This window comes from Monodon monoceros, unplaced genomic scaffold (assembly GCF_005190385.1).
Source record: "Monodon monoceros isolate NGI ecotype Baffin Bay Population unplaced genomic scaffold, NGI_Narwhal_1 Super_Scaffold_1, whole genome shotgun sequence".
NCBI classification, from domain to species: Eukaryota; Metazoa; Chordata; class Mammalia; order Artiodactyla; family Monodontidae; genus Monodon; species Monodon monoceros.
In genome coordinates this window covers 41392576-41405297 of record NW_021703765.1, presented here as the reverse complement: position 1 = coordinate 41405297, position 12722 = coordinate 41392576, and positions in this window count along the sequence as shown.

Genomic DNA, 12722 nt, shown 5'->3' with positions numbered 1-12722 from the left:
CCTCAAATTCACACTGCTGTATTATTCTCAACTTGCTTCATCCAGCAATTTTTGGGAGCCGACTGATGACCAAAGAGGGTCTCAGTAGAGGGACTTCTCTGGTGGCGCAGTGGTTAAGAATCCGCCTGCCAATGCAGGGGACACGGGTTCGAGCCCTGGTCCGGGAGGATCCCACATGCCGCGGAGCAACTAAGCCCGCACGTCACACTACTGAGCCTGCGCTCTAGAGCCTGCGAGCCACAACTGCTGAAGCCCACGCGCCTAGAGTCCGTGCTCTGCAACAAGAGAAGCCACTGCAATGAGAAGCCCGTGCACGGCAACGAAGAGTAGTCCCAGCAACTAAGACCCAACGCAGTCAAAAAAAAAAAGACTTGATCTCTGGTCGGGGAGCTAAGATGCCACGTGCCTCGCCGCCAAAAAAATCAAAGCATAAAACAGAAGCAATATCGTGACAAATTCAATAAAGCCTTTAAAAAATGGTCCATATCAAAATAATCTTTAAAAAAAAAAAAAAGGTCTCGTTAGAAAATGGCATTTGTTAATAGAGCTTCAGACCCAAAAATGGGACTTCTCTGGTACTGGAAACACGGTAACCTAACAGTTCTGCCGCTTAGTCACAAACCTATTTGATCTGAGATTTTTTTCAAATTCATTTACTTAAGAAATTAGGTCGTTCACTACAATTAATTTGGCAAGCCAAGACAGCCAGCTGCTCAAGTGAGATCCCCAATTTTCTAACATATTGAATAAACACTAATTTGTTTGTTGATATGATTATGGAATTAGCAAAATGGCCTGTTCCTCAGTGTGAAAAATTAAGATCCAAGTTATTTCATGATGGCTTAACCACAGTTACAAGTTAAAGGAAATGGAGACTCTATTGATCACAAACTAAAAAACCATTGTTAAAAATAAAGACCATTGGGGCTTCCCTGGTGGTGCAGTGGTTGGGAGTCCGCCTGCCAATGCAGGGGACATGGGTTCGTGCCCCGGTCTGGGAAGATCCCACATGCCGCGGAGCGGCTGGGCCCGTGAGCCATGGCCGCTGAGCCTGCGCGTCCGGAGCCTGTGCTCCGCAACGGGAGAGGCCACAACAGTGAGAGGCCCGCGTACCGCAAAAAAATAATAATAATAAAAAATAAAGACCATTTGGACATAGTTTGAAACTGCAAGTTGTGATTTCCATGTGGTCCTCATGCTCTCTCTCTAATATGGGTCCCACATCTTACTTAAAATTGTGCTGATCCTTCCTAGACCTCTGTTCTCAGCTTGCCTTCCTCCCATTATAAGAATCTTATGTTTAATAGGCTAAATTTGCATTAAGACTTTATATTGTATATTCTCTATACACCTGTCCACTATTTGCATCAGTTTTTGAGATTCCAAAAAACTGCTAAAGAAAGTTTAGGTTTATTATCTTCTCATTATTTAAATTCAAAAGAGATTTATTTGCAGAAAATGACACCTTTTACTCAGAGAGGTATCTGTGTGCCGTTGGGGGAAGGTGGTGCTTATTTTCTTCCTGCTCTCACTTCCATAGAGAGAAAGGAAGGGTACTGAAGGTGCGTCCTGCCCCTCCTCCCCACCTGCTTGCCTGGAAGCAAGGACGGACTCACCTGTCTGGAGACAGTGGAGGCAAAGAACGGGCTCCCGTGTGGTTCTTTCTCAGTCTTCCTGCGGGGTCTCCATTTCTCCTTCAGTCCACCGTGAGCCAGGAACAGCCAGCAATGGACGTACCAGGGAGAAAGGGGGACCTGGGGGCCCAAAACGCTCTGGTCTGTATGGCTGGGCCTAAGGCAGGCTGGGATTCTCTGTCTTCCTGGAAAGATGAGCGTCTACACCTCTAATCAGGGGAGTGGGTGAAAAAGCTCTAGATTTGGGGTCAGACAGGAGTGTGAAAAGATCTACTCCAACTCAGCACACCAGGTAATTGTTTGAGATAATTATTTGATGTTGTTCTGGAAGGCTCAGTTAATTACTGTGTCAGGTTTCTGGGTTTTTCGTTTTTTTCTTTTTTCTTTTCCAAATTTACTAGAAAGCAAGAAGAGGAATAATTATATTTCTTGAGTTGGGACACGCCCACTCACTAACTCCCTCACGCCGGTCTCCAAATCATCCAATTTATAGCCTTGAAGACTCTGAATTAAAAGACTACTGGAAATTATTTCTCTGCATTTTACTTTAAATAATATTCACCAAGGGGCGGGGTGGGGGCAGAGCACTGAAATTCTGAGTAAGCATCTAAATTCAACGCTAGATGTCACTATCCTAATCTTTTGAATTAGGTATTCAACCATTTTTCCCCCAATCTGTTTTATGTTCTTCCTAAAAATGATAGTAACAAATGCCAAATATTTGAGCCTAGATTATCATTAGCCAGATGTTTCTTTTGGGGGGGGCAGGGGGGTTGCTCCGCCCTGCCACTTGTCTAAGCTCTGAAAACATTAAGTCTGAAGTCTTAACAACCACGTTATGGTCTCGAGCAATGGTTCTCAATCTTGGCTGCACATTAAAATCACCTGGGAGATTTTTTCTGAGTACTTATGCATGAGCCCCTCCCAAAGACTCATGTAGATGGTACAGGGTGGGCCGTGAATAGCAGCATTTGTTTAAAGTTCATCAGGATGTTCTAATGGGAAGACAAGGTTGAGACCTCTGAACTGGTGGTAAATGACTCCTACCTTGAGTCTACAACAGAATCACCCATGAGGCCCCTCGCAGACCTCCCGAATCAGAATTTCTGGCATGGAGCCCACAAATCTGTATTGTTCAATGATCCAGCTGAGCCCTGGACGAGCATCTGGGAGGCGCCAGAATGGATTTCCACTTCTCCTCTCATATATCCTCCATGATTTGTTCAGATAAGCTGTTAGCATGCCATCTGCTGGATCTCCAATGCAAGCCCCAGTCACTTCATATCTAGATTATTCTAACGAGTCTGTCTTTCCCCGTCTTCAATTTCTCTTGAAACTGCCACAAGATTTGCTCCTAAAACATAACTTTGCTGCAGACATTTTGACAGAGGATACATTTTGCCAAATCAAAGGTTCCTGGCAACGCATAAAATCACCTCTTTAAAGAACTGCTTCATATCAAGTACAGAACTTTACCAAACGTTGCTGACCCTATAGTCCCTTCCCAGCCTTCAACCAGTTGGGATCAGAGTCACATCCCAGCTGTGGCCCTTATTCCCTCTCCAAATTATCAGTATCTGTAACATCTCCTCTACTTCCACCAGGAGCCATCTCATTCCACAACCCATCGCTCTTTATCACCCCAGGGATACAAATTAGCAAAGGTTTGAGGCTCAGCGCTAGGGCCTGAGAACTGATATTCTGCAGATTACCTGGTGACCTAAAAGCTTGGGAGTTTACTGACTTTTCCCCCCCTATATCACACCAAAGTCTCTTCACCCCCTCCGCCTCCAAGGTTTGGACTCCACACCCTCTATCAAAGCCATCTGCAGCTCAAGGAATAATTACAGACTACCTGCCACTCTTTGGGGGGCAACTTGAGCCATGGTATTGGGTCTGTCTGGTCACAGAAGTGGGAAGGGATATTTTCAAGGGAGACAAAGCTGGTGGAGCATGAGAATTCAAGCTGGCATTGACAATGATCATTGCTACAGAAGCTGTGTAGCTGATAGCTTAGGTCAGCTCATTGCACGGGACTGCTCAGGCTTCATCATGGGGAGCAGAGCCCTGTGTTCCTGTGGGTTTACCCTCTGGTCCAGCAAGAGCAGCTTCCTGGTGCCCCCCCCAGGAGGCTACTCCAACGTCTCAATGGCCCTGGCTGTCCCTTGAGCCTCCTGATGATTTTGCTGACTCTCTTTACTTCTCAAAGCTGCCCCTCATTCCATGCAAACTCCCATTAGGACATATTGTCTTATTCTCCTCGGGTAGTGGCCCCCTCTGCCTCTTCTTCACTTATTTCCTTTAACACAGAGAACGTTACCAATTTGCCTGGATCCTTGTAGTGTTTGCCCTCTTATGCATCTATTCCCCTCATTCCCCCTACAGAGCCTCACAACATGTCCTCAAATTAATATTTTCTGATCTGCATTCTTACCCCAATTTCTTCACCACTTTACTTCCTCTTAGCAGAGGAATCTGTGTAGTCCTTTTTACACTAATTCGGATTGTATGATTGAAGCACTTTTTATCAACCTCCCGTCACTTGCTGACACAACACAAACTGTCAGTAAATGATTGACAAGACAGTCTATTCTCTTATAATTAAAGCAGATTATAGAGCATTTCTTACCGTAGTTCAATTTTGCAACTACAGCATAAATTCTGTGAGCACAGGCGAGGAGAAGCATATTTTTATCTATAAGTCAAAGCTACTTCCCAAGTAATTTTCAAGGCTTATAAACCTCCAAATTCATCGGCAAGATTGATGGCAATATATCAGTCATTAAGAAATTTCTCCGTTACAAATGAAATTCATGATTTGATGTCACGATAATTGCTTCATGACATCATATAATTAAGTGGCACAGGGGAGGAGGATATGGAGCCAGCATGTTTGATGTAAATTCCTTCCCGTGCACACCACTGTCATTTCATACCCTAGCAACTGAACTTGACAGGCAGTCGAAAACAGACGGCAAGTTTCTTTAAAAATATAATGATCCCTAACAATGTTCACCTCTTAACGAACTTTGAGAAAAAAGGATGAAACATATTTCATTGTTGGTGCCTGGTACACAGCAGTCACTTAATAATTACTTATCACATAAAGTCTTGAAACCTGAGACTTTCCATTGTGTCATTCCATTCTGCCTAGAACAGTAATATAAACCTCCCCTCTTTCTGGGACTAAAACCTAACTTTTCAGGGCCAGCAGATTACCTAATTTCTTTCCAGTTAACTCCCATCTTTGGTTGTTGAATGGTCATAGATAAATTGTCTTTTTGGTTCTGCCTGTAATTATAGAACTTTAAGCAACTTTCTGGGCTTCACAGATTAAATGAGAAGGTTCACTGGAAGGTCATAACTCCGAGCTTTAACATGTTAACGTGTGTTATTTTCTGAGACTGTCAGTGTCACATGCCAGGAGGTGCCAATCTCATCTCTTCTTAGTTCTCTGTACCTCTTCCTCCCCTGTCCTCCCCTTCACCCTCATGCTCTCTCTTCCCACCTTCCCACACCCCAAAATGGATAAAGCTAAATTCTTAACATATTGCTAGTAATACAGACTCTCAGGGGTCCTCAGTCCTGGACATGAGAAATCAGAGTTGGGAATTCCTGCTCTGATTCCTAGGATTACAAACCTGTTATAAAATCACGAACGTACCAAGGAGTGATAAAATTGTTAATGGGGTGATGGTGGGAGGGGTATGTGTGGCAGAGAGGATGGTGGGAGGGGATAGGGGAGAACTTGGGTAGCAAGTTGACTGAACTGAGTACAGGTCCCAGGACAGCAGGAGAGACTGGGTTACCTCAGGTAGGTTTGTCAAATATTCAATGAGACATAGGAGACAAAGCAGGTTTATTATATTGAAATTCATTTTAACCTACTTCACAATTTTGCCTAAGGCCAGCTGTAGTCATCCATTCATGTCTACTAGAAGTTAAACACATCCCAGAGATAAAGACACCTCACGAGCTGGGTCTAAGTATTGTATTTCTTCTAATTAAAAGTAGGATTCTTCAGAAACAGACTCACAGACATAGAGATCAGACTTGTGGTTGCCAAGGGGGATGGGTGAAGGGAGAGGGATGGACTGGGAAATTGGGTTTGGTAGATGCAAACTATTACATTTAGAATGGATAAACACCAAGGTCCTACTGTATAGCACAGGTCCAATCTCCTGGGATAAACCATAATGGAAAAGAATATTTTTAAAAAGAATGTCTATATGCGTAAAACTGAGTCACTTTGCTGTACAGCAGAGATTGACACAACATTGTAAATCAGCTATACTTCAATAAAAATAAATTTTAAAAATAAAAATAGGATTCTCTGGAAAAAGCAAATTATAAATACAGACAGGTCTTTATGTGTGTCCTTTAAACACGCAATTACCAAGAGCACAAGATAAATGAGAAAATATTTATTTGCTCCGTTCATCTCTCCAAAATATCACCTTTTAATAAAGCAAAGGTAAATTTATTAGAACTTTCTGCCAAAGAGAGAAGACAATCTTGACAATCTTAGCAGCATCTCAGAAGGGGGAACTCAGAAGTGAGATATTTATACGGCTCTGGGGTCTGAGCTCAAGTGTTTTAAGATGGGTCTTCAAGGCAGAGAACTTTATATCTGTTTATATTATACATAAAGTTTATTTTTACATGTAATATATAAATGTTACTTTATTATTACTTTATTAATTTGTTTATATTTAGGTTGGTGGACACAGCAAAGCAAGGGTCTTGAATAAGTAACCTGTGGTTAATAAACAAGATTTTGCCCAGGTAAGCAATCTATTATCTCCAATAACTTGGTTTATGGGAATTTCCTGAAGCAAACAGTGAAGTTATTTATTGGTTTGTTCTGAACAAGTGTTTTCAGGAACAAACAACTAAGTCATGTTGATGCAGGAAGGCTAAAGTTTTAGGTAAATCACATTGACACACTTAGAATAAGAATGTCTTAAAGAAGGAGGAAGGAAACTTTTAGAGGTGACGGTTTTGTTTATGGCATTGGTTATAGTCATGGTTTCACAGGTTTACACTTACCTGCAAACTCATCAAGATGTATATATTAAATAAGAACAGCTTTTTGTATGTCAATCATACCTCAATTTTAAAAATAATTTCTTTTAAGTATGTGCCTTTGTTATAATTAATGGGTAAACAAGGTAGAAAAGACACATGGAGAATCTAAGAGCAGCTAAATTGTTCCACATGAGAAAGAGCTTGGAGATACCCATGGAGAAGAAATCTGGGAAACAGAGAGAGTAGGAAGAGCTTGATGAAGCTGGGACTGGGAGTCAAGAGGAGAAAACTAGTTTGGTGGCAAAGAGCAGAGTGTATGGGCCTCCCTGGTGGCGCAGTGGTTAAGAATCCACCTGCAAATGCAGGGGACATGGATTCGATCCCTGGTCGGGGAAGATCCCACAGAGGAACTAAGCCCATGCGTCACAACTACTAAGCCTGCGCTCTAGAGCCCACAAGATACAACTACTGAGCCCGCGTGCCACAACTACTGAAGCCCACGTGCCTAGAGGCCGTGCTCTGCAACAAGAGAAGGCACCGCAATGAGAAGCCCACACACCGCAACTAAGAGTAGTCCCCGCTCGCCGCAACTAGAGAAAGCCTGTGCGCAGCAACGAAGACACAACACAGACAAGAAAGAAAGAAAGAAAGAAAGAAAGAAAGGAAAGAAAGAAAGAAAGAAAGATAGAGAAAGCCTGCGCGCAGCAACGAAGACACAAAACAGACAAGAAAGAAGAAAGAAAGAAAGAAAGAAAGAAAGAAGAAAGAAAATAAATTTAAAAAAAAAGAGCAGCGTGTAGAATAGAAAGACAGGGGAGGAAGTAGATAGGAGAGCTACTGTGGAGAGTGGAAGAGTTATTTAAATACTAGTACTAGTATTTAAATTAAATACAATTATATTAAAATTAAATTCAATTATATGAAAATGCAATATAAATTCCAGATTCTCAAGAAATGTTTGGTAAAGCCAAACACTGGAGCCCAGTTTGTGTTTCTTTTATATGTGTAACCATTCAGAAACTGGTCTCGTGAGGGATGGGACTTTTAGGTCCCACTGGCTGGACTCCAATGTTCAGATGCCAGGAAATGTTTACATGGTGGTTGTCCTTTAAAAACAGTAACAACATGGATGAAACTGGAGGGCATTATGCTAAATGAAATAATCCAGGCAAAGACAAACGCTGCATGGTATCACTTATGTGTGGAATCTTAAAAAGCAAGGAAAGAAAAGAAAATCAGACTTATAGAAACAGAGTAGAAAAGTGGTTGCCAGGAGCTGGGGGTCGGGCAAAGAGGGACAGCTTGGTAAAAGGGCACAAGCTTTCAGTATAAGGTGAATAAGGTCTGAGGATTTAATGTAAAACATGGTGACTAGAGTGGATAATACTGTATTACATAATTGAAATTTGCTAAAAGAATAGAACTTAAATGTTCTCACCAAAAAAACAAAAGTGGGGCTTCCCTGGTGGCACAGTGGTTGAGAGTCCGCCTGCCAATGCAGGGGACACGGGTTCGTGCCCCCGTCTGGGAAGATCTCACATGCCGCGGAGCGGCTGGGCCTGTGAGCCATGGCCGCTGAGCCTGCGCTCCGCAACGGGAGAGGCCACAACAGTGAGAGGCCCGTGTACCGCAAAAAAAAAAAAAAAAAAAGCAAAATGATGGTGATGGATGTGCTCATTAACCTGATGTGGGGAATCCTTTCACAAGGTATATGTATATCATCACATTGTACACATTGGAAATATTTGATAAAAACAATAATATTAAGTATGAGGGACAATTTTAAAAATTTAAAGCATTTATTAAAAAATATTTAAAAATTTTAAATACAAAATAAAAGCAGTAAAGATTGCAAGTCTAAGTCATCCTTCAATAAAAATATGTCAGGTTAGAAATATTTCAATTTTTTAAAAAAGCAGCACTCCCCCAAAAAAACCCTTGTAATAAAAATATTTCTAAGAAAAAAAAGAAAGAAAATGTCAGCTGGTAGACTCTAAATTCACCCTGAGAGGCTCTGACAGCAAATGGGATGAAATTTGGTGTCTAAAGATAGAAACTTTGATCATAGTTATCAGCATAACCAGTCAAGAAGAAAAAGAGACCTCAAAGAGTAGAGGAAATAAAATGGACAAAATAAAGTAAGATTATTATATCCAGACAGTGAAACCATTCGAGAAAAATCAAAATAACAGATCAAGACCAGAAAGGAAGAATTAGATATCTGAAAGGTAGACTCCGTTTCCAAACTAGAAAGATATTGGGAGAAATACAAAAGGTGAGATAAAAAGAAAAGGGCATTATAACAACAGTTTCCTGACTTGAAACGCTGTCATTAGTAGATGCCTAGGTACTTCTTCGCCATTTAGGTAACTTCTTCGCCATTTTATTTCATTAATAACTCAGAACAACCACTTGCAGTAAATATTACACCATTTTTCAGATGAAAATCCCAAGGGTCACTTCCTTGATATCATATAGCTTTGTAGTAGTGGAGTTAGCACTTGAATACAGATGAGTCATTCTAAATCTTGTGTTCCTTACTACTTACGGTCTGTACTGTTATTGTGGTGTGTTGTTATAGGAATACCTGGGTGAGGTTTATTGTCGTGAACTACAGATTCTGATGGGAAGAAAAAGGTTTTCCCTAGCTCACAAATATCAGGCGCCATTGTACCGACAGAAGGTTAACTAAGCCTCGTGATGCTAGATGAACTCAGACCCGTCTCATCAAATCAAAACATAAAATTAGTCTGAACGAAATCCCACAAAATGTCTGCCTAATACGTGAGAAGACTTCCTTTTAAACAAGCATGGCAATATCTTCTAAATAAGCCAGATATAATTAAAACCAGAGTAATCCAAGGATAACTAAAAGCCAACAAATCCCTAGATATGAAAAGGTATAGACACTACAAGTGTTTCTTACATCACTAACCTCCTCCACATGAAGATGTGCTCCCTGTTGTTTTCCTAATGAAATGTTACTGAAACTTCTTTTAAATTACCATTTTTTTCAAATTAGAATACACATACCAAGAAAAGAGGATTTTAGTGCAATCTTTCAGGAAAACAAAACAAACATTATATCCAGGAGCACAAAACCTGGGAGTTCATAGTCAGCCACTTAAGCCTTGGAATATTTTCTTTAAAAAAAAAAAAAAATGATGGTAAGGAAAAGATGAGTAAAAGGTTAAAAGTTCTATATACTGCATATAATTCACCTGAGGAAAAAAGTGTCAGGATTTAAGAGGCATAAATTAAATAACCTTGAAGCCCATTTTGCCCTAGAACTATCGGGATGTTTTCAGGGAGCGTCAGACGCTTATGTTTCCTGTGTGTGTATAAGAGATGAGCGGAAACAAAAATAACCTCCCTCCCAGGAACAGTGGAAGACATCAGCCGCAAAGTAGGTCATAGCCCCAGGCTACACCGCCCACTGATGTGCGCTACCCACTGTAAATGGAATCAAATGACAGGCTTTCTTGGGATCAAATGATGGCGTTTCACTGCCCATTCCACTAACACATTCCTATAGTGAACTGCTCCTGAATGAATCCTATAAACCCCTGAGTCCTCTTTAAGTTTTAGTGAAAAGAAATAAAACCTTTTCACAGAAGGAGAAAGGAGTTTCCAGCACTCATACTAAGACTGATTTTGGTAGCAATGATTTTCATTCGAAATTTAATTGCTGTGTATTCAAATAGTAGCACTGTTGGGGGCTGAAAGATATACTTGTTTTCTTTGGTTTGCTTTGCTTTTTCTCCGACATTGATAGTGATTTCTCACTTTTACTATAGCCCTTCTGTCGAGATGTTGGCGATCAGATTGCTGTGAAAAACAGAATTAAAGAGAGATGCTTACAGTCTCATGAGTGAGAGAACATTGCCTATTCTCCATCTATCCTCCACACTAGAGCCAAGGTGATCATCTTACTAACAAACCTAACCACATTTTCTCCCCGCTTAAATCTTTAAGTGATTTTCCATCTGAAAGATAAAGGTCCCTCATGATCTGATGTCTCCCTACCCTTGGGCCTACTGCCAACACATTTCAAAAGGCACCCTTTGCAACAGCCCCATAACAAACTACTCGTGGTCTCCAGAATTAAGGATAACTTGCTAGCTGACACTTCTTTGCCTTTATATCGTTATTCCCTCTGCCTAAAGTGTCCTTCCTTCTACCTCCTACTTAGCTTCTGGGAGCCTTTCCTAAATCCTCAATCTAAACGAGGACCCCTTCTCCCCACCACACTCTATACACACCACAGCATGGCCTGTGGCACACTCTACTGTATCCACAGTTCACTTTGTTTAGTTTTGTGAAGACACAGTTCACTTCTCATGTAACTATGTATCCCCAAGGTCTCAGCACTTGCTTAGGTCTTCATCTGCTGAAGAATGTTGATGGCTCCTTTATTACCTGTGGGTTGTGGTTGCGAAAGAAAAAATACAAGCTGATGCAAGCAAATCTTGGGGGGAAAGGAAAGGAAAGGAAAGGAAAGGCAAGGAAAGAAAGGAAAGGAAAAGAAAAGAAAGGAAGGAAAGGAAAGGAAAGGAAAGGAAGAAAAGGAAAGGAAAGGAAAGGAAGAAAAGGAAAGGAAGGAAAGGAAAGGAAAGGAAAGGAAAGGAAAGGAAAGGAAGGAAAGGAAAGGAAAGGAAGGAAAGGAAAAGAAAGGAAGGGAAGGAAAGGAAAGGAAGGAAAGGGAAGGGAAGGAAAGGAAAGGAAGGAAAGGAAAGGAAAGGAAGGAAAGGAAAGGAAGGAAAGGAAATGAAGGAAAGGAAAGGAAAGGAAGGAAAGGGAAGGAAAGGAAAGGAAAGGAGGAAGGAAGGAAGAGAGAAGAAAGGGAGGGAGGGAGGGAGGGAGAGAGAAAGGAAGGAAGGAAGGAAGAAGGGGAGGCAGGGAGGGAGAGAGGGAGGGAAGGAAGGAAGAGAGAAGAAAGGGAGGGAGGGAGAGAGAAAGAAAGGAAGGAAGGAAGAAGGGGAGGCAGGGAGGGAGAGAGGGAGGGAAGGAAGGAAGAGAGAAGAAAGGGACGGAGGGAGAGAAAAAGAAAGAAAGGAAGGAAGGAAGGAAAGAAAGAAAGGAGGGAGGGAGGAAGGAAGGAAGGAAGAAGGGGAGGCAGGGAGGGAGGGAGGGTAGGAAGGAAGAGAGAAGAAAGGGAGGGAGGGAGAGAGAAAGAAAGGAAGGAAGGAAGGAAGGAAGGAAGGAAGGAAGGAAGGAAGGAAAAGAAAGAAAAGGGTGTCAGGCTTGGCTAGATGCAGACTCACGTATGTCAGCAGGAGCTGTCTGTCTCCTTCCTCTGATTGCATAGTCCTGTGTTGACTCTCTCTCTGTGGTGGAATGATGGCCAACAGCAGCTTCAGGTGTACAACCTGTTGGTTTGGCTATTTCATCTGACATAGATTCTCTTTCCTAATAGTTCCAGAAAAGCCTTGGGGTTGCGACTCCCTGGCCTACCTTGTGTCACATATCCCACCTGAACCAGTGACTCTGGCCGTGAGAATGGAATGCACTGCTTGTCCATGCCTGATTATCAGACCCACCCTGAAAAGTAGATGGGAGGTGAGAGAGAGCATCGGCCTCATCCAGACCTCGAGGAGAGGGCAGTGATGTGCAGAGGTCAACACCACAGGTGCTGGAGCTTGGCACCTGGGTTCAGATCCATACTGACCAGCTATGTGAACTTGGGCAAGTTACTTAATCTCAATTTTGTAAGTGGGGCTCATAGGAAATGTCAACACCTATAATAACCCAGCTCTGTCTTTCTTGCAATGCAAGATATCAACAGCACAATTTCTCTCCTTCTAGACCACAAGTCAGAAATCATTTTACCCAGAATGTTCTTAATCAGAAAAGCACAATTACTTTGGAGCATTCTTGATGTTATTGGCAAGAGAGGAAAAAGAGAGAAAATATATATATATACCAGCTGTGACAGAGTTCCAGCTCAGTATCTCCACCGTTCATGGACTTTTCCCCATGCAAGACAGCAACTGAAGAAAATCCAAGCATGATGCCCTTGGATGACATTGTTCAAAGATTTAAGGAAATTTCTTTGTACCA